The sequence below is a fragment of the Micromys minutus genome (genome assembly GCF_963924665.1).
Source record: "Micromys minutus genome assembly, chromosome: 1".
In the NCBI taxonomy this organism is placed as follows: Eukaryota; Metazoa; Chordata; class Mammalia; order Rodentia; family Muridae; genus Micromys; species Micromys minutus.
The window spans coordinates 176,856,978-176,879,295 of record NC_137969.1 but is presented as its reverse complement, the minus strand read 5'-3'; the positions used below and the strand labels follow the sequence as shown (position 1 = coordinate 176,879,295).

The 22,318-nt window shown below is 41.1% G+C and overlaps 2 pseudogenes across 2 annotated transcripts; both read right to left on the bottom strand.

Moving 5' to 3' along the window:
• Window positions 1-1,874: 1,874 nt before the first annotated feature.
• LOC308416838 (DNA topoisomerase 3-alpha-like) lies at window positions 1,875-9,318 on the bottom strand (annotated as a pseudogene). Its single transcript has 2 exons — window positions 9,261-9,318; window positions 1,875-4,577 (listed from the first exon to the last, which is right to left on the bottom strand). The product of its transcript is annotated as a DNA topoisomerase 3-alpha-like (transcript).
• A 12,049-nt stretch (window positions 9,319-21,367) lies between these two features.
• On the bottom strand, window positions 21,368-21,710 carry LOC308436143 (ribose-phosphate pyrophosphokinase 1-like; annotated as a pseudogene). Its single transcript has one exon. The product of its transcript is annotated as a ribose-phosphate pyrophosphokinase 1-like (transcript).
• Window positions 21,711-22,318: the final 608 nt, after the last annotated feature.

Below are 22,318 nucleotides of genomic sequence, written 5' to 3'. Positions count from 1 at the left end.
CATTTCTCTGGGCCTGAGGTGAGGCAGAAAGTTGTACCTGGTGCAAAGCTGCTCAACTTGTAGCAAAGAGGCAGTTCCCTCTAAGTGCCATTCCCAGTGCCTTAATACCCTCCCAAGAGTCGCACTAAGTTTCACTACCACATGACTGAGTTTGAGTCAGTGGGTCTTTCTTTGAGGGGGCTGTCAGGCTGAACTGCAGTGACTACTCACATCAAGATGAAAACAAAAGTTATTTCTTAACAGTAGTTGTTTTTATGTTATACATACCAATTATATTGTAGGGATTTTATTTTATGTTTTACATGAAACCAGTGCCCCTGTCTACAGAAGTTGTCCCAAGTTTGAGTTGGTCTTGAAGATTACTCCTGACTGCCATCCTCTATAAACAGCTTTTTGTTTGGTTCTGTTTGTCGGTACTATGAAATTGTCCAAATGCCTGGTTTTTAGAGCAGTTTTAGGTGACTGGAAAAGATGAAGAGACTGATTCAGTTATTGGACCTGTCTTTGTCTTTGAGTTGAATGCATCCTCTTTCCACCGGAGTCATTGCAAAGGATTTGAGAAAAGTAGAGCTAAGAAGACAGTCCCATAGTCCCCACATTGTCACACTTTAAAAGAAAAAAAACCAGAAAGATTCCCAAATTCGAACAGTTTCTGCTTTTATTCCTGTAAAGCTCTATTATTGACTTAGTATAGATCATAGTTGGTACAGATTAAGTAAAAAATATCTTTGAAGCACCTGAAATAACAAGAGGTCTGCACACTGGTTTTAAAGACCTGGAAGAATTTTGGGTGTGATCCCTTGTCAGAGCAGCCATGTTTCTGGATTTAACTTCCTCAATGCTCAACAACAGGTTACTAAACACCCGTTTTCTCCAAAAAGCCATTGTGAGGCGTGTGGACAGTGCCCTTATCCTCTGTTTGGAAGCATGTTCTTCTGTCTTCTGTCACTCTCTCACCTGTGACTAATGCACATGGCTCAACTAACTATGCTATGTATATTTATTTATGTATGTGTATCTGCATATCTGTCTGTCTGTCTATGATTTTTAGGTGGAAATAGTAGCACATGTTTTTAAACCCTAATACTCAAAATTCAGAGGCAGGTGGATCATTTTGAGTTCTAAGTCAGTCTTGTCTACATAGTTCTAGACTATCTAGAACTATGTAGAAAGATCCCCCCCTCTCTATATAACACACACACACACACACACACACACACACACACACATGATTTAATTGAAATAGAATTATATCGATCTCCTTTTTCCTAACTCCAGATCTTCCTATGTACCTTCCTTTGAAGCCCTCTTATTTTCCCCATGTCCCACATTGATAGCTACTTTTAAATTATTTTTTTATGGATTTTTTTTAAATTAAGGCACATGAGACATGGGTGTCCTAAATGGATCATGAACAGAAGCTTCTGCACTGCAGATACACGGGGCAGCCACTTCTCAAACAGCTCCCAGAGAAGGCCCACCAGGATGCCCAGAGCCTGTGCTGGGGGGATGGGAAGCACTCCTTTCTTCTCACTTGACAGGCAGTGGCCATGTCGGGGCTCTGAGGTCAGTTCTGCTTACAGGCTGACTGCCCATCTTCTCAGTTTCCACCAGTGCAGCAGCCAGAGTCTCTCCTGAGCCACAGACAAAGCAGCAATGTCCAGCAGAGCCAGCCAGATTTTCTAGACATGTCTGGTCTTGGTACTCCTCAACAAGGGAAGGCCAACTCTGAAGCCCAGTACTTCCCTAGGTTTTCAGAACAGTGGATGGCCACCTGGTCCCACTTAGTTCATTTCTGGTTAGGCAACTTCCTCCACCTGCCATCATCTGTTCTGAGGACAAAGGGCCGGGTGTGTCCAGACTGATGGCAAAGTCTACATTTCCGAGGCTTCTTTGCTGTAGACCTTGCATCTAAGAAACCAGCTCTTTGTTTTTTGCTTGCAGCCTCTCGTCTCTGGGCTTCTCCTCTGCCTCCTGGCCATGCTGGTTGTTCCTTGCAAAACTCTACCCACTGAAAGAAGCCACACTGCTGTTCTCATGGCTTGGCACAGGTGTGGAACTGGGTTCATCCTTCTGTACAGTTCATGTGACAGCAGGCTGCCCACATAGGCAAGATGTACCTCCATCACTGTCACCACCAAGGCTACCAAACCCATCCATGTGACTGCGTAAGCCTGACGGGTATCCCACAGAGTTCCTGGGGGGACTTGATGCAGGGGAGAGGCTCCTCTAGTGGGAAGGTTGCTGTCAGCCCATAGGAAGACATTGCAATCACTTATAAAGTTGCTAGCCCTACTTTTGGACAATCCACAATTACAGGTCACAGGGTTGCTTTCACCAGCAACAGTGGGTGGTAGTAAGGTTTGAACCACTGCCTTTGAAGGTCTGTTAACCAGAGGCTGAGACAGGCTATACTGACTGCTGTCCATTCTATTGTGGGCCTGGCTGGCCTGCAGGTGGCCAAAGGGCTGGTGAGTTTGTGGTGGAGCCTGTGAAAATCTCAGGCTGAAGATTTCCTTCAAAGTTTCATCACATCCACCTATGCAGCCAGCAAGCTCCAGGGCTTAGTTGGGGGAAGGCTACCATGTTTAAACTTCAACTTCAACCTGTACACAGTGGGTGGCTGACAAATGGAACACACCTTGTTGTCCCTGCTGGGCTCCAGCACTGAGTCAGTAAACCACATTCTTCTTGGTCTCAAGGACCATATTCTTGTTACACTGTGGGCACTTCTGAACAGGCTCTGCCATGGCTGGGTAGATCTCTTTTTGCTGAGCCACCTCTGTCCTTTCTCCTAAGTACTGAGATAAAGCCTCATCCAACTTCTTTACCTTTGCCACTGCTTCAATGAAAACCTGTTCGTATTTTTGCACTTGCTGCCTTAGAGCCTGAACTTATCCTTCTTGCCCTTACAGATCAGCTTGAGGTCAGCTTCGAGCTCAGCACAGAGGTCAGGCTTGGAGATCTCATAACCCATGGAATCATAACCTTCCACAAGTCCCATGCCCAGGTGCCCAGGAAGAAACCATTTGTTGGACGTGAGTTTCACATACATCTGGGGTTTAATGGTCTCCATGTGTTCTGCATGAGTTGCATCAGTACCGATACCATGTTTCTCCATGAGGGCAATGAGGTTGACTTCGGTAAGCAGTTGGGGTGGGCTAGTCTCCCCATCCACCGTTTCTGCAGTGCTGGGCTGAAAGCAGAAGCCTTGCTCATAGACAGGGAGGAGCTTGTCACTCCAGTGCTCATACGGAGACACATCTAGATAGACACATCTAGTATGAGGCTGTGGGCTACAAGGTACTCCTGGGCAAGGTAGATTTCCATGCTTGTCTCTTGCCCTTGAGCATCCTGAGAACAGCAAGCCAGGAAATGGTGAACGACAAACTAGTACCGTTGCGATCATCTCTCTGCAAGCTGTTGGTGTATTTGGTGGGGTGAATGGGAGGGTAGGTTGATCAGATTTGCTCCCATTTTGTGGAGTGGGCCCACCTCGCTCAAGAATGTTCTGAGTAAAATCTCCCCCCAGAGGGGATCCAGAGTCTGCTGTTCCACCAATGGAACCAGGTCTAAGTCTTTGGGAAAGATGTTTGTTTCTGTCCAGGGTAGCTAATGGACCCTTGTGTGTAGAGCTTTTCCACAATCCTCATGGTTTCTTTGGCATTTATTCTCAATTTCCGAGATTCCGGTTTCTCCAGCTCTATGGTGTCCAAAGCCTGAGCCTCCACTTGCTCTTTGGCTTAGACCCCGTCTCTACCACAGTGACCATGGGATCCCCCATACACAGCTGATAAAGGACAAGACAAGCTGTGCGGTTAAAGAGACGCTATCTTTTCCCACGGCCCCATCTTTGTGGTCACGTGTCACTTTAATTCTGTGGAAGACTTCAGGCACAAAAGCCTGAATGGCCTTGAACCTTTCCATGACAAGTGTTGGGAGCTCAGTTGGCAGCTGCTATGGCGGATGAGCTGCTCTGCCAGCACCTCAGGGAAAATTCTCTGGAGCCGCAGGGTCTGGATCCTATGGAAGGGAGCTCTGCCCCTCAGATCCAGCTCTTGCCTCACGTTCACTGCATCACTTACTCTCCGGTCAGGCTTAGTCAGGCTTTCACAGGCTGCCCTGACAGCATGTGGTGTGATCTCTGAGAAGCAGGCTCTCAGCTCCTGTAGATTGGGCTATGCAGACTTGCAAACATGGATGATCTCAAACCCAATGTTTTCTCCTTCTCTGGCACAGTCTGTCCAGATCACCAATGGCTGACAAGGCTGTGCCTCTCGTTCAAGAGTCTTCTTGATATCTATAAGATTTTCTGGGCAATACTTTTCAATTTCTGCTTCAAAAAGGACGAGGGAAATTTCATCTCTGCCATTTCTGAAACTGCATCTGGAAGTCATGAGCCAGCAAATGTCCAGAGCCTGGAGTCATTAGCATAGTAATGTTTTGGCCATACAGATGAAGGTTTAATTCATAAGTCTTGTAGGATTAAGAAAGGCCTTCTTTCTGCCTCATATGACTGATAGACAGCAAGTCAATGATTCGCTTAGCAGCGTTGTTTTTCTCCAACACACAGAGAACTTTTTACACTCCTCTGAAAAGTTATTCCATGGCAGTGCTGGACAGGGCAGGGCGACTAGGAAGATCATTTCCTAGGTCCTGTGCCAGCAGCAACTCCATGGATGCCCAGGCATGTTGGAGAACCCAGAGGAAAAGCCTCTGAGAGCCACTTTAATAATGCACTTTTTTCCAGGCAACTGCCACCTTGTTCAGAAACCCACACCTCCTATTATACATATATAATATATTATATATATATATATATATATATATATATATATACATATATGTATGCATATGTATATATGTATGTATATGTATATATGTGTATATGTGTACATATATGTATATATGTATATATATGTGCATATATGTATATATGTATATGTGTATATATATAATATTGTGCATAAATCATATATATATATATATATATATATATATATATATATATAAATACAACTGCTGAGTCAGGTTTTATTATTTGTGAGTATGTGATTTCAAGCCCGACTGCTCAGTTACAGACAACCAGTAAGAGAGTTCATCCCTGGCAGAGACAAATCTTCTGTCAGCAGTAGTCTCTGTCTAGGAATCAGACCCTGTGAAATAGTTTCCTTTCCATGTTAACATGTCCCACAATATCACCATTGTTCCAATATTATTTATTCATTCACTTCTAGAAAAGATTGTCTCACAGCAGACTTCCTGGTACCCTTGGGTCTTTCTGCCCCTCTTCCAAAATGTTGTCTGAGCCACAGAGGTGAGAACTGTGATGTAATGTATCCATGAAGGTAGGCTCCCCAAAATCTGCTAATATCTGCTTTGTGTCCACCTGTGGCTTTCTCATGATCTCCATTTTATTTAAATGAGACATTGATGAGGGGCAGATAACTACACAATCTGTGAGGATAAGGATAAGATTTAGAATGTGAGAAGGAAGTAGGCTGGCAAAGTGATGGTCATGGATTCTTTTCTAAGCTCCATGACCTCACCCACACAAGCCATGGGAATCAGGCTAAGCTTGCACTTCCAAGTATGGTTCCCATTTTCTTAAATGGGCCTTAAGTCCACTTAGCTAACTGTTGGTTGCCACTGGCATGTGACTGGCCCTTATTGCACCTTAGTATATTTTGAAATACTGGCCACCGTTATGGTTCATAGATTTGCAGCTGGGTCAGATTGTTTCAATGTGCCTTGTAATATCTGTAACCATGGATGCTAGACTACAGAAACAGGCTTTCAGGTCAGATACAGCCTGAATTATCTGAGTCCTGTGTCCTAAATATGCAATGTTTTAGCAATAGGGCCTCACTTTCAACTCCTGCAGAAAAACAAAAGGCTACATCTGTAATCGATACTGTTTTGTGAGTCATGTGGACTACTCTGACCAAGCACTGAAAAGGAGCTTTCTCATGCCTGGTACTGGACTTTTGTTAGTTTAGGATTCTTTAGTGAGCATTGTCATCTCAAGTGGCTTAATTTCCTTAAGAATTGTGAGTGTGTGTGTGTGTGCTTGTGTGTGTATGTATGTGTTTGTGTATATGTGTGTTGTGTGTATATATACACACATTTACATATTTTATATATAATCTTGAGGAAGTATAAAATAAGTTTCCTTGAGGCAATATTAGATAACCTCTGTGTTAATTTTCTCTCTTCTATTTTGACCTCCTTCTGTCCTCCCCAGTTGAAGCCTCCCCATTTTTCCACTTCCCATATCACCTCTAAACTGCTATATTCCTTTCAACTCCTCTCACATATGGCCTCATAGATTTTTCATTTCCATGTTTACCCTATGTTGTATATTTGGAGCTGGGAATCATAGAGGAGAGAGAACACATAGTCTGTTCATCTTTCTGGGTCTAGGTTACCTCATTGAATATAACCATTTCTGGGTCCATCCATTTACCTGAAAATTACATTATTCTTTACAGCTAGATAGCATTTCATTGTGTAGATATACCAGAGTTTCAGTATCCGTTCATCTGTTGAAGGAAGTTTACATTGTTCCCATTTTCTGTCTGTTGTGAATGGGCAGCAATGAACTTTGCTGAACAAGTATCTGTGGAATATGCTGTTGAGGACTTTGGGCACAGCCAAGGAATGATATGACCTGGACCTATAAATCTATAACCTATAGATTTAGCTGTTTTGTTAGGAAGCACCTTACAAGATACAGGTGTAGGAAAGGACTTTCTGAACAAGACTCTATTTGCTAAGAAATTAAGGCCAACAGCTGATAACTGAAACCTCATAAAAGCAAAAATCTATGGCTCATCTAAGGAAGCAAGTAATTGAGTGGAGAAGAAATACACGGGATGAAAAAGAACCTTTTCAAGATATACATCTGACAGAGAATTCATATCTAGAATATAAAAAGAACTTAAAAAAAACTCCAAGGAATCAAGGAAGAAGATGAGCCATTTAAAAATGTGGTAAGAATCCAGAATGTTCTCGACAGAAAAAATAAAAACTGAGTAGGAAATGCTCAGATGGTTGTCCCTGTCGTGGTTAAGCCAGCCCTGAGAGCAGGAAAGCAGGAAAGCTGACCCAGCCCCGGGGCTGCTGCACCTTTCCTGGGCAACACAACAGAGCTTGGCTTGCTGGCCTGAGCATCGGTGAGCCAACTTTGGTGCATTAGAGAAGATCTGGCTATGCTCCTTGCTGGCTGTGGCACTGGGTGAGCTCACCTGGCCAGGGCAGTACTGGAGAGCTCTCCCTCATGGTGTGTGTGCAGGAGCGCTGGCTGACTGACCAACTCAGCTACCATCCAGGCCCAGATCCAGGGCTCTGAGTTGGCCCACCCCAACATCTACCTCATCTATGAACTGCTGGAGCATGTGAAAGAGCAGGTCCTATAGAAACAAAGCTGCAGGATCTCCATGACACAGAGCAACAACAATACAGGTCCTGGTGTGGATCAAGTGTTGATAGTGTCACAGAAGCCAGAGGCCTCAAAACAGACCCAAGACTCATTGCAATGACCATTTGCAACTGAAGAAATGCGGATATACTGTGGCACCCACTGTGACACAATACAGTTTCCACAGCGAGTTTTCTTTTTTCTTTTTCTCTTTTGAGGGTTGGTTTTAAGAGCAGAGAGTAGGTAGGAAGGAATGAGGAGATGAAAGGGATTGGGGTGCACGATGTAAAATTCACAAAGAATCAATAAAAGACTGGTCTTAATAAGGGTTAACCATCCTTAGCAATCAGGGAAGTGTGAATTAAAACAACTTTGTGATTTCATCTCATTGCAGCTAGAATCATAGATCAACAAAACAACTAATCAAAGTTATGATGAGGTTGGGGATAAGGAGAAAGTCAAATTCACTGGTGAAAGGGATGCAAAACCCACTCTTAAAAATCAGTGAGAAGAATGCTTAACTATTTTAATGTCCTTTCTTGGTCAGAGTTAAATAAGTCAAAGTATCCCATGATGCCAGGAACACACACTGTTCTGTTTTGTATGGAAATGGCTTTTCCTCTAGATGGCATCTCCCTGCCTGTATGTAACCCCTGTCCTCATCAAAAAGGACATCGAGAATTCTGCTCTGTCAGACTTGTGGAATGGAACTGTAGCCTTAGTGAACCTTATCCCTGACTTTGCTGCTCTGGCTCATATCAACAGTTCAGATTTCTGTGGGATTTCTTGCCAAAGCGGAACAGAACTCCACATTGACTAGCATCCTCATATTAACCCGGGAATCCAGATGACCAGTCCACACCACCCACCACTCCCACAGGGCCTTCCATTATCTGATTCCCTGGAAGGAGCAAGGGTTGAAGATCAAGCTCAGATGAATGAACATGTGGCACGTTGTTCTGGCACGTGGCCCAAGGAAAGAACACTAGAGTAATAACTAAGTGACATAGACACAACTTGGGGACATTAAAGTCATCTGATATGGGAAGGGCTAAGACCTAGGATGTCTCAAATTGACTAGAGCTTGGGTCTACGCTCCTATAAACACTTAAGTCTCCTTATATGATTTACTATGTTTATTGTCTTGCATATGTTAAACTGCAGCTTAAGGACAGAACCCACTTGATCATGGTAGATAATCTTTTAAATGCATACCTACACTTAGTTTGTAAATATTATATTAAAGACTTTTGGACTTAGATGGATGAAGGGTATTGGCCTGTAGTTTTCTTATTGCTGTGTCTTTCCTTAGTTTGGTCTTAGAGTAATACTGGCTTCACAGAAGAAGTTTGAAAGTGCAACTTCTGTTTTTAATTTTTTGCACAATATGAAAATATTGTCTGCAGATCTTCTTTGAAAACCTGGTAGAATTCTTCTGTGAATCCATCTGGACCTGAGTTTTCTTTTTTTTTTTTTTTTTGGGTTGGGAGACATTTTATCTCACTACCCATCTCCCTGTTTGTTTTGAATCTCTTTAAGCTGTTGATCTCCTTTTTTCTTTAACTTTGGTGATTTGGACGAATCTAGAAATCCACTCATTTCTTTTCATCTTCGTTGGATAAAGCGAAGCACAAACAAAATAAATTTAGAATTAATAAAGATAAGAGGTCAGTAAAAACAGAGGAAATATTTCTTTTTATATTTTAACATATGAGCCATAGAATATTTTTTGATGTGTTGAAAGAGAAACATTAGATATTAAACCAGAGAGCACTGCTGTTGAACAGGTTAATCCTGGGTATTATTGGTAAATTGCAGACGAGTATGCTATTCAGCTTACAGACCCACTTGACTCTAGACTTCTGATCTTTATCATCACTGAGGAGACCATTCTCCATTTGTGCTAGCCACATGGGATTTAGCGTCCTCTGATTTTTTTTCTTAGATGCAGGGTCCTATTATAGCTTAGTCAGGCCTCAAATTCTCTATGTACATGAGGATGAGTTTGAATGCTTAACATTTCCTCCTCCCCTTCTGAAGCACTGGACAGATGGGTTTGCACTACCAACCCTGACTGTTGTTGTTTAAATATGTAAGGAAATTTAATTTGTAGAAGCTTTGCCCCCTGCCACAATACAGTGAAAAGAGTTCCAAGAACTAAATAGTTGAGGATTTGTAAAGAAGCTAAACAAGAAGGAAGGCTCAAGATGAAGAAGCTTAATTTTTACTTAGAAGGGGGAATAAAGTAGTCATTAAATCCAGATAGAATAAGGGAACTTGGATGGAGGGGGATGAGGAGAGAGATGGAGGATTCATGATCAGGCATCAGGAAGGACAGCAGAGGTGGCTATAAAAATAAATTAAAATCTGTCACCGACAGGGTCAAGGGGGATGTGAGGAGGGCATCTCCAGGATGAGACAGAGACCTAGGATAAGTGAGGCATATATGAATCAGTGGGGATGACCTTAGCTGTGACTCACAGCATTGAAGATATGGAAGCTGATGAGGCTACCTCCGGTAGCCAGATAGGAAACCAAATGGCGTGGTAGAGACACCAACCCACCTACAAAACCTTCCACCCCAAATTTATCCTGTCTACAAGTAATGCAGGCACGGGGGAAGGGGCAGAAACTGGGGGAATGGCCAACTTGAGATCCATCCCATGGGCAAGCACCAGTCTCTAACACTATTAATGATACTCTGTTATGCTTGCAGATAGAAGCATGTTGTCCTCTGAGATGATCCTCCCAGCAGTTGATTCAGACAGATGTAGACACCATCAGCCAAATAGTGCTTGAGGACTCTAATAGAAGAATAGGAAGAAGGATTATGGGTCCCTGAGGGAGACAGCAACTCCACAGGAAGAACGACAGAGTCAACTAACCTGGACCCTTGCGGCTCTTAGAGTCTAAACCACCAACCAAAGAACATACACAGGCTGAACTTAGGCCTCTTTGCATATATGTAGAAGATGTGCAGCTTGATATTTAAGTGGATTTTGAACAACTGGGACATGGGTTATCCCAAAAGCTGTTGTCTGTACGTGTGATATGTTCTATTAGCTGGGCTGCCTTGTCTGGACTCAGTGGGAGAGGAAGCACCTAGCCTCAGAGAGACTTGAAGTACCTGCTCATAGGAGAAGGGGACAGGGAGGGGAAAGGGGAGGGGAAGGGGAAAAGGGAGGGGAAGGGGAAAGGAAAGGGGAAGGGGAAAGGGGAGGGGAAGGGGAAAGGGGAGGAGTAGGGGTAGAGGTAGGGGAAAGGCATTGTGGGAGGGGGAAGGGGAGGGGAGGGGGAAGGCATTGTGGGAGGTGGGCAGTGAGTGAGATGTAAAGTAAATAGTTAAATAAATGAATAAATAAATAAATAAATAAATAAATAAATAAATAAATAAATAATTAAAAAGAAGATCCATTTAGGATGGCTATCTTGAGGTACTTCAATAAGTTCCCAATAAGCTTGGAACGTGTTTCTGGGGCCTGAATATGTCTTTAATCTTCAATCTTATGTTTTCATTCGAATGTTAAGTTTCTATTAAAATACTGCTGCTCATTCTTAGACCATAATAAACTGACACATTCTTCTAGAAGCTGTGTTAACTCTAAGACAGTTGTTCTCAACCTTCCTAATGCTGTGACCCTTTAATATGGTGTCTCATGTTGTGGTGAGCCCCCTAACCATAAAAATATTTAATTGATACTTCATAAGTGAATTCTTGCTACTGTTATAAATCACAATGTAAATATCTGTGTTTTCTGATGGCCTTAGGTAACCCTAGTGGCAGGGCCATTCAATACTTTAAAAGGGGTTCTGGCTAACTGGTTGAAAAAATGCTGCTCTAAGACATACATTTGGAATTGAGGCAAATTATAAAGCTAATGCCTCAAACGTGCTTTTGTATCTGAAAATGCTGCATAGCTTCAGGCAAAAGACCCAGAGCATTCACAAGCAACTTTTAAAGAATATGTATTCAGATACATTAAAAATTTTACTCCAGATGTGCCCCTTCTGTGAACTGTAACGTGTTGAATAATTAGTCTCATGAAACAAGGTTACTCAGACCAATAATAAATAAAATTCACAAAACCAAAGAAAATCAAAATCTTTGCCTGGAGGAAGCCCAGTGCAGGGAGTGCAGCTGGAAGGATTTTAGTGGTTTGGCGTTCTGGAGTACCAGAGTCAGCAAGGGGGTTCTTATCTTGGAATGGAGCATGTTGTTTTCCTCGCAGGAGAAATTTCTTCTAATATAAATGGGAAAGTGTGTATCCATTTGTATATCAGGAAACCAGAACGCTATAGTGAGTGCTTGCTCCGGCCAAGACCCTCTCACCTGGTCTCCTCAGACTAAGATGTGACAGACCTATAGGCTCTATTACTTGGGAGCTTCATTTAACAGGACAGATTGTGTGTATAATATACAAGCCTTCATTTAAAGAGAATGCTCCCATATGACCTTTGATTATCCTAACAATACAATACTGCCTAATGTGTATCAGCTGTTTTACAGATAAGGAACCTAAGCAGATGATAGCAGATGCAAAACACATTACACCAACATATCTCTGCTCTTCCCAGACTTTCTAGAGATCAATGATACTTTAATGTCCTGTATTTTTATTTTGGATATAAACTATATATGGGGGAATCTGTGCCCTCACTGCCCTGTTTATTTCCAGGTGGAATAAAGATATTTGTCTACAATGTATCTGTGTTCTCATTGAGAACACAGACAAGCTTGTTTTTGAGGATGGAATGTCTCATGTTAATGCTGTTAAGGTCATCCTTCTATTAGCTCCCTATTTATCCCTATATTAGCTCAAGTTTGGGAAGCTGAGGTTGTGCCAAGCACTTTCAATATCAAGCAACTCTGATGTCCTGGTGATCCTCTACCACCATATCTGTACATCTGTACTGTAGCTAAGATCTGATTCCTTTTCCTTTTTATTTTCTTCCTTTCTTCTATCTATCTACCTGTCTGTCTGTTTATCTATCTATATATCTACCACCAATATTCTTTTATGTGATACTTGTGTTCAAAGCTATAGCTTAACTCATGGTAGGCAAGTATTTTATCACTAAGCCATATTTCTGCCATATTTCTCCTTTTAGCTTTTATTTTTTTATACCATGGTTTCCTTAAGTGGCCCAGTCTGGCACAGAATTTTTGTTTCTTTTGCTTCAGCTTTCTTGGAAGCAAAGAGAACAGGCCTGTCCCACTAAGCTCTGTCAACATTGGCTTTCTTGAAATTCTTAAATTCTGTTCCTACTTCTGCCCCTACAGCTACAGAGTGCACAGTAACTTGTTGGTATCCAAGAAAGACCTGCAGGCATTTTGAGGTAGCTACTACAGCCTCATACCTGAGGCTAAGTGAGATAATTCTACAGGGGCTCAGATTTTATTCCTATTTACCTATTTGGCTAAACAGAAGCTAATGAAAGATAAGAATTAATTCCCAAGTTGTTAACTTTCAAGTATGAAGTTCTATGAAGACACAATATTAAGAAGTAGGCTAACTTCTCTATATTCAACAAAGCTAGAAAATCTGGAAATGGATGAATTCCTAGACAGATACAAGATATCAAAGTTAAACGAGGACCAGGTAAACCATCTAAATAATCCCATAACACCTAAAGAAATAGAAGCAGTCATCAAAAGCCTCCCAACCAAAAAAACCCCAGGTCCAGATGGGTTCAGAGCAGAGTTTTATCAGACATTTATTGATGACATAATACCAATACTCTCCAAACTATTCCACAAAATAGAATCAGATGGGACACCACCTAACTCATTTTTTGAGGCTACAATAACCCTCGTTCCTAAACCACACAAAGACCCTACAAAGAGAGAAAACTTCAGACCAATCTCACTTATAAATATTGATGGAAAAATACTCAACAAAATACTTGCAAACCGAATCCAAGAACACATCAAAACGATCATTCACCATAATTAAGAAGGCTTCATCTCTGGGATGCAGGGATGGTTTAATATAAAGAAATCCATCAATGTAATCCACCATATAAAAAAGCTCAAAGAATAAAGTCACATGGCCATCTCACTAGATGCTAAGAAAGCTTTGACAAAATCAAACACCACTTCATGTTAAAAGTCTTGGAAAGAACAGGAATCCAAGGCCCATACCTAAACATAATAAAAGCAATATACAGCAAACCAACAGGCAACATCAAACTTAATGGTGGGAAACTTGAAGCAATCTCACTAAAATCAGGGACTCGACAAGGCTGCCCACTCTCTCTCTACCTATTCAACATAGTACTGGAAATCCTGGCAGGAGCAATTAGACAGCAAAAGAAAATCAAAGGGATACAAATTGAAAAGGAAGAAGTAAAAACATGACTATTTGCAGATGACATGATAGTGTAGTTAATCAACCCCACAACTTCCACCAGAGAACTCCACAGCTGATAAACAAGTTGAGCAAAGTGGCTGGATATAAAATTAACTCAAACAAATTAATAGCCTTCCTATATTCAAAGGACAAACATGTGAGGAAAGAAATTGGGGAAAAGATAGCCTTCACAATTGTCACAAAAACTATGAAATACCTTGGTGTGACTCTAACGAAGCAAGTGAAGGACCTGTACGACAAGAACTTCAAAACTCTAAAGAAAGAAATTGAGGAGGATCTCAGAAAATGGAAAGATCTCCCATGCTCATGGATTGGAAAGATCAACATCTTAAAAATGGCCACCCTACCAAAAGCAATCTACAGATTCAATGCAATCCCCATCAAAATTCCAACCCAGTTCTTTATGGAACTGGAAAGATCAATGTGCAATTTCATATGGAATAACAAAAGACCTAAAATAGCTAAATCCATCCTCAACAACAAAAAAAAAAAAAAAAAAAAAAAAAAAAAAACATCTGCGGGAATCACTATCCCTGACCTCAAGCTATATTACAAGGCAATTATGCTGAAAACTGCATGGTACTGGTACAGAAATAGGCATGTGGATCAATGGAATAGAATAGAAGATCCAGAAATGAGCCCTCATGTATATGGTCACCTGATTTTTGACAAAGGAACAGTAAACATTCAATGGAAAAAGGACAGCCTATTCAACAAATGGTGCTGGTCCAACTGACACTCAGCATGCAAAAGAATGAAAATAGACCCTTTCTTATTTCCTTGTACAAAGCTCAAGTGTAAGTGGATCAAAGATCTCCACATTAAACCAGATACACTGAAACTATTAGATGAGAAAGTAGGGAAAACCTTAGAACACATAGGCACAGGAGAAAATTTTCTGAACAAAACACCAATGGCTCAAGCTCTAAGGTCAAAGATTAACAAATGGGACTTAATGAGATTGCAAAGTTTCTGTAAGGCTAAGGACATTGTCAAGAAAACAAAATGGCAACCTACAGAATGGGAAAAGATCTTTACCAACACCACATCAGATAGAGGCCTAATATCCAAGGTATACAAGGAACTCAAAAAGCTAGACACCAGAGAATCAAACAACCCTATTAAAAAATGGGGTACAGAGCTAAACAAAACGTTCTCAGTTGAGGAACACCAAATGGCCGAGAAACATCTGAGGAAGTGCTCGACATCCTTAGCCATCAGGGAAATGCAAATCAAAACAACCCTGAGATTCCACCTCACACCAGTCAGATTGGCCAAGATCCAAAAATCAGATGACAGCAGATGCTGGCGAGGCTGCGGAGAAAGAGGAACACTTCTCCACTGTTGGTGGGGTTGCAAACTAATACAACCACTTTGGAAATCAGCCTGGCGATATCTCAGAAAATTGGATATAGTACTACCTGAAGACCCAGCTATTCCACTTCTGGGCATATACCCCAGAGACACTTTAATACACAACAAAGATATATGCACCACAATGTTCATAGCGGCTCTATTTATAATAGCCAGAAGCTGGAAGGAACCCAGATGTCCTTCAGAAGATGAATGGATACAAAAGTTGTGGTACATTTACACAATGGAATACTACTCAGCCACCAGAAACAGTGACTTAACCAAATTCTTAAGAAAATGGCTGCATCTAGAGAATATCATCCTGAGTGAGATAACCCAGTCACAAAAGAACAGACATATATGCAGTCACTGATATTGGGATGGTAACCCCAGAGGCTTGCACTCCCCCAGAAACAACTCACAGACTGTATGAAGTCCAAGAAATAAAGAAAACATATATATATATATATATATATATATATATATATATATATATATATATATATATATATTTACAAAACAAGAAGACTTTGACTATTTCCATGTTGCGATTTTTTTTGCATGTACTTTATGCTCATTGTAACTATTAGGTTTTCAATGCATACTGTCAAGCCCTTGAAAAAATCAAGTACTGACTAAAAAATATATTCACATAGTTTTATGTAAAAATTATTTTAATATCTGAAAAAACAGTACTGACAAAAATATATAATTTTAAGCAAACAATGTTTAAAATCTGTACATTTATCTTTGTTTTGTAAAATAAAGTCATTTAAAAAAATAAAGGAGATATGAGGAGAATCTGAAAGGAGATGTGAGGACGTTATCAGAATATATTGTATGAAATATTAATTTTCAATAAAATAAAATTAAAAAAAAAAGAAGTAGGCTAACTTCTGTGGAAACACCTCAAACTTTATCTGGCTTACCAAAATAATGCTGCATTTTTCATGGACATAAAGTGTTGACCTAGGTGGTACTCTGTTACATGTAGGCTCTGGGAACTTTATAACCTTTTCCTTGGCTTCATTACTGATTTGTATTTCAATGAATTGCTTCATCCTCAAGCCAAATATTTTGGAAGAAACCTTCATTTTCAATGGTCCATTTTTCCCTCCAGTGGCTTCATGAAGAGCAGGGATCCTACAAGCTCTTCCAGCTGTCTTCAATGAGATATCGGCTGTTTTCCTACTGATGGGTAGGCAAATTAAATATTCATTTACTTGTTCTGAAAATTGGCTTTGTTATGATTTTTTGCAACAATTTTAGGTATAAATTGAACACATCACAGAAAATGGAACATCTTCCCACTCCAGCTGCTGCTTACAGAGGCCCGATCATTTACAACCATGTTGTTGGCACAATGGCTCAATAAACCTTGATAAGTTACTGGTAGTTAAAGCCTACAGTTGAATTCAGACCCTCTTAATTTCTAACTATTCCTTTTAGTCCCTTTCAGGACCTCACAGGACACTAAATCATCAGACCTTTTTTTTTTTACTATATGTTTCTCAGACTTTGCTTGTTCTTGACAGTTTCTCAGTTCTCTAAGTCAGCAACCCTTTGAGATCTTCTGTGAGTCATTCCATTATAAATTGTGATAATGACCTTGTTCTTTGGTTGAGGATGAGTAAAACATGACTCCTAAGTGCATAATCAACATTTTAGACCAAGATTAAAATATCAAGGCAATTCTAGCTAGTCTCATCAGGAAGCTATGAGTTCATCCTGCTAACCTGCTAACCTAACATATTCTTATTTACTCTAGAAACTGGTTCAGCTGCTAGGAATAACTTAGAAATACTCAGGGGTCAACAGAGCAAACCTGTCAGTACTATTTGATGTCATTACAGCAGAGTTCTGGGTGTGTGTTGGTTCTCTTCAGGACAAAATGAATGACCTGCATTTAAAAGTGGAACAATTAAAGATAACAAGAGAAAGAGAGAAGTCACTCGATTCCAGTAAATTCCATGGGTTTGCCCAATGCACTGAGAACTAAAAAGGTAAATTTTCTCAATTCATTGATGGGATATGACTGTGTTTGGTGATAAAATTGCACCTTGCACTTCCAAAACTCCACACAGTGTATGTACAGAATTACAGCCTACTTACAACCTGGCTTTTTGTTTGACTCCATGTGTAAAGAAAGCAAACCCCATAGAAATTCTTCAGTAGGTTTATGCTCATGTATCACAAATCCATACTTGAGGTGAGTTACAGGAAAAGGGATCTAGCATTTATAGTCCATCAAGAGGAAGAAACGAGGGACAGGGAGTCTGTGGAGACTGAGAAATTGCCCAGTTATAGATATCTGCATTTAGCAAAGGTGCAGATACTTGAATTTCTTCTCCCCTCTCTTCCCCACAAGAAGTCAATTATCACATCAGGCTCAGTGTATTTCTATACACTGTTTTGTTCTGCTACCCTCCATCAAGTTCAAGGGGCCAAAGGTTATTGTGCTGAGGTACTTAGTCACTTCCAATGAGCAGATCTCAGCCTGGATGTGAGAAACATAAACATGGCTCTGGTCTTGTGTATGTTGTGGATGTAATGGAGACAGTCATCCTCACTATTTTGTTGGGCAAAAATGAGTGACTTCTATAATCAATGAAAGAAAAAACCCAACCTTCAATAAAAATGATAATGTGTCAAAACATGATGTGTAGTCCTTTATCCATGAATGTATCTGCTTAGACAGTGAGCTGCAGCCACACCTCCACTGTGGTGGTCGGAATATGTTTGGTCCGGTGAGTGGCACTATTAGGAGGTATAGCCTTGCTGGAATAGGTGTAGCCTTGTTGGAGGAAATGTGTCCCTGTGTGGGTGTCTCAAAGACCCTCACCTAACTGCCTGAAAGATGCTCTGGCTTCTTTTGGATGAAGATGTAGAACTCTCAGCTCCTCTAGTGTCCTGCCTGTTTGTGCACGGCCATGCTTCCTGCTATGATGACAAAGGATGAACCTGTAAACCAGCCTCAATTACATGTTTCCCTTTGTAAGAGTTGCCTTAGGCATGGTTGTCTCTTCACAGCAATGGAAACCCTAAATAAGACAGAAGTTAGAACCAGGAGTTGGTACCAGGAGTGTGATAGGCCTCACTATGTTTTCATTCAAAAGAATGTGGATTTGGGGACTTTGGATTTACAAAGCAGTAGAATGCTTTAAGTAGGGCTTAATGGGTATGCTAGTGGGAACATAGAAGACATTGGTGCTGAGGCTGATTTGAACCTGGCTCAAGAGTTTTCAGAAAAGAATGTTAGTATGTAGCTTAGAGACTGTTTTGTGATATTTTGGTGAAGAATTATACCCCCAAGTTATATGTGTGTTTGTTTGTTTGTGTGTGTGTGTGTGTGTGTGTGTGTGTGTGTGTACACAAAAACCCACACATTTTTAGTTCCTTCAAAACTAAAACTAGAACCACCATATGATTGAGCTATCCCTCCTCTTCACAGCAATCAAGGATACACACTTTCACTACCCACTACTTCACTCTTTATCTACCACCTTCATCATCACCATCTACCACCTCCATTCACATCACCTAAAACTAATTGTTTCTCCATGTCCTCTAGATATACCATCTATGACTGTCATCTCCAGAATTCATGATCATATATAATCCCTCTTTAATTTATTTCTTTTTTCCATTAATTAATTTATCACAGCTTCTCCTCCCATTCCCTGCCTCAGAAGGGTTCTCCCCCCTCCCATTCTCCTCTGAGAAGAGAGGGACACACACACACACACACACACACACACACACACACACACACACACACACACAAATATACTGGGCATCAAGATATTCTGGCATATCAAGTCACTGCAAGACTATGTGAATTCACTCCCACTGAGGCCAGATAAAGGTTGTGCAGATAGGGGACCAGGATCCCCAGGCAGGCAACAGATTTGAGACAGGCCCCAATCCATTTGTTGGAGGACCCACATGAAGACTAAGTTGCTCACCTGCTACATATTTACAGGGGACCTAGGTCTAGCCCAGGCTTGTTCTTTAGTTAATGGTTTAGTCTCTGGGAACCTCCAAGGTTAGTTTACTCTGTTCATCTTTCTGTGAAGTCTCTGTTCTCTTCAGGTCCCTCAGAACTTTCCCCAACTCTTCCATATGACTCCCCAAGCTCCACCTAATGTTTGACAGTGACTTTCTGCATCTATTTCTATTGGCTGCTGGGTGGACCCTCTTAGAGGCTCCTGTATGCAAGCATAACAGAGAATCATTAAGAGTGTCAGGGATTGAGTATTCCACTAACTGCGTTCAGATGAAGACGTAGAGCTCTCAGCTCCTCCTACATCATGCCTGCCTGGATGCTGCCATGCTTCCAGCCTTGATGATAATGAACTGATCTTCCGAACTCGTAAGCCAGCCCAGTTAAATGTCCCTTAAAAAAAGAGTGCCATGGATTGGTTCTTATGCATGGGATGGGTCTCATGTTGGGCCAGTCATTGGTTGGCCATTCTCTCAGACTTTTTTCTATCTTTGTCCCTGCACATCTTTTAGGCATGACACACTTTGGATGGAGGATTTTGTGGGTGGACTGCTGTTCTTATCCCATTACTGGAAGTTCTGCCTGGGTATAGGAGGTGTCCACTACAGGCTTCCTATCCCCCACTGCTAGTAGTCTCAGGTAGAGTCACCCCAGAGACTCTCTGGTCATTTTCCCAAGTCAGGTGTCTCTGGCACATCCTAGGGATTCACTCCCTGCCAACAACCAACTTCCTTTCTCTCTCCCCTGCTCTCTCTATACCTAATACCCTTGTCCTGTTCGCTCCCCATCTCCTTTCCAATCCAGTTTCATCCCTCCATCTATACAATATCTATTTCCCCTTCTAAAAAGATTCAGGCATCTTCCCTTGGGTCTTCCTTGTTATTTGGCTTCATGGGCTCTGAACTGTAGAGTGGTTATCATGTACTTTATAGCTAACATTCACTCAAAAGTGAGTATGTACTGTATTCCCAGTTCACTTATGTTTCTGTCCTTGAGGCCTGTCTATTTTGGGATGTGTAAACTGAGATATTCCCAGAGGTCAGCTTGTTTTGAGGAACTAGATGTCTAGACTTATTCTTCACTTCTTATGTCTCCTCTTTCTTTTGCACTATGACCTGTTATCTGAGAGATGATTAGTATTCATCTTAGAGATGATTAGTATTTATTTATAGAATGAGAGTGAAAGGCTAAAACTCCTTTGTTTGTTTGTTTGTTTGTTTGAGACAGGGTTTCACTGTGTAGCACTTGCTGTCCTGGAACTCACTATGTAGACCAGGTTGGCCTAAAATCACAGAGATCTGCCTGCTTCTGCCTCCTGAATGTTAGGATTAATGTGTGAACCACTATGCATAGCTTAAAAGGCTAAAATTTCTTGAATAAATGGGTCTGAATGACTACTGAATGGTCTTCATAATTGACATCCAGGCATGTTCAACTGGAATGGGTACAAATTACAACAAACATTCTTGTCCTTGTCATAGTAAGTTCATTGGCTATTTATTTAGTTGAACTCTTGAGTATTGAAAGCATATAGACCATAGCTCATATTCAAACTCTACTGCCTCAATAGACTCGGCTTCGAAAGAGGTATTTCAGTCTTATTATAATTGGCCGATAATACTTGTTTCATCATGGCAGAAAACATTCACAAATATAATCTACACCAAGCACATCATTCTGTGGGCTCAGTAAGCCTTAGTTTCACCTAAATATGATACAGCTTGCTGTGGGACAGAGGGGCTTTTCTAAAGATCACCTAATCCAGAGTCTCCAGGATCAAAGGTAGATGGGCTACACTTTCCACAGCTGTGGTAGGGACAAAACAATAGCAGAGACGAGATACCAGACTTTATTGGTTCTTTAGGTTTTACAAACCAGCTCAAAGCTCCTTCATGGTGAGCTTTGTAAGTCCCATCCTCAGAACCTTGTGGAACACTCTCTTAATGGTCGCCACATCTTTCAACAGCTGAGCTCAACTTAAAGCTGCAAAGCTCACAAAATAAACAAAAAAGTCAGAATCCAATAATGGGGTAAGGCACCCGAGCAGTTAATAGCAATCTCTCTTTCTCCAATTTAGGATAAATTTTAATATAGTTAATGTGGGATGTAAAAAGCTATTGAAGCAAACTGGCTCTTCTTCTGAACTCATCAATACCAAAACAAAACAAAAACAAAACAAGGGATTGGTTTTATTTTTAAAATGCTCCAGAAGTTATTATATTATAGAGGAACATGGATTAAAGGTAGGAGACAGATTCTTCATTCTGGGTTCATCTGATGGCTTCTGCAAGAATCATAGAGATGTCAATCACTTGTATTTTGGAGCTGTGGTTCACCTTGTCCTCCTGAGGTATGGTATTAGTAACTACCACTGTTTCAAAGCATGCATTGTTGATGCAAAAAATGGCTGGACCAGAGAAGATTCCATGTGTCAAGGATGGCATAAACTCTGGTAGCTCCAGCTGAGAGAAGTTTATCAGCAACATGACAGGTTGTACCACAAGTGTCAGCCATGTCATCCACAAGTATACACACGATCCTTCACATCTCCTACTAGTACCATGTGATCCACTTCATTGGCTTTCTTCTGTTCCTGTGAATCAAAGCAGAATCCAGATTCAATGGGTCCACAATGGAGGTCACTCTCTCGGCTCCACCAGCGTCAGGTGAGACAATGGTACAGTTTCTCCACTCAGATATATTCTCTCATATCCACTCTAGGACAGCTGGCTTCGCATATAAGTTGTCCACTGGGATGTCAAAGAAACCCAGAATTTGAGAGGTATGTAGGTCCATGGTGATAATATGATCTCCACCTGCTACAGAAAGCATATTCACAATAAGCTTAGCTGAGATTGGAGCCTGGCTCTTATCCTTATCTTGGCAGGCATAAGGGAAGCATAGGGTTATGGCAGTAACACAGATCGCTGAAGGAGTCTTGCAAGCATTAATCATGGTCAAAAGCTCCATTAGACTATCATTTATCTCACCACACCCACTCTGGACAATGTAGACATCCTATTCACAAACACTTTCCCCAGTTTCCACACAGGTCTCCTGGTTGCTGAATTTCATAGTCACCACCTTACCTAGCTTCAGACCCAGGTGGTCAGCTATTTTTTGGGGTAAGTTCTGGTGGGAGCTCCCTCTGAAGATTTTGATATTTCATAT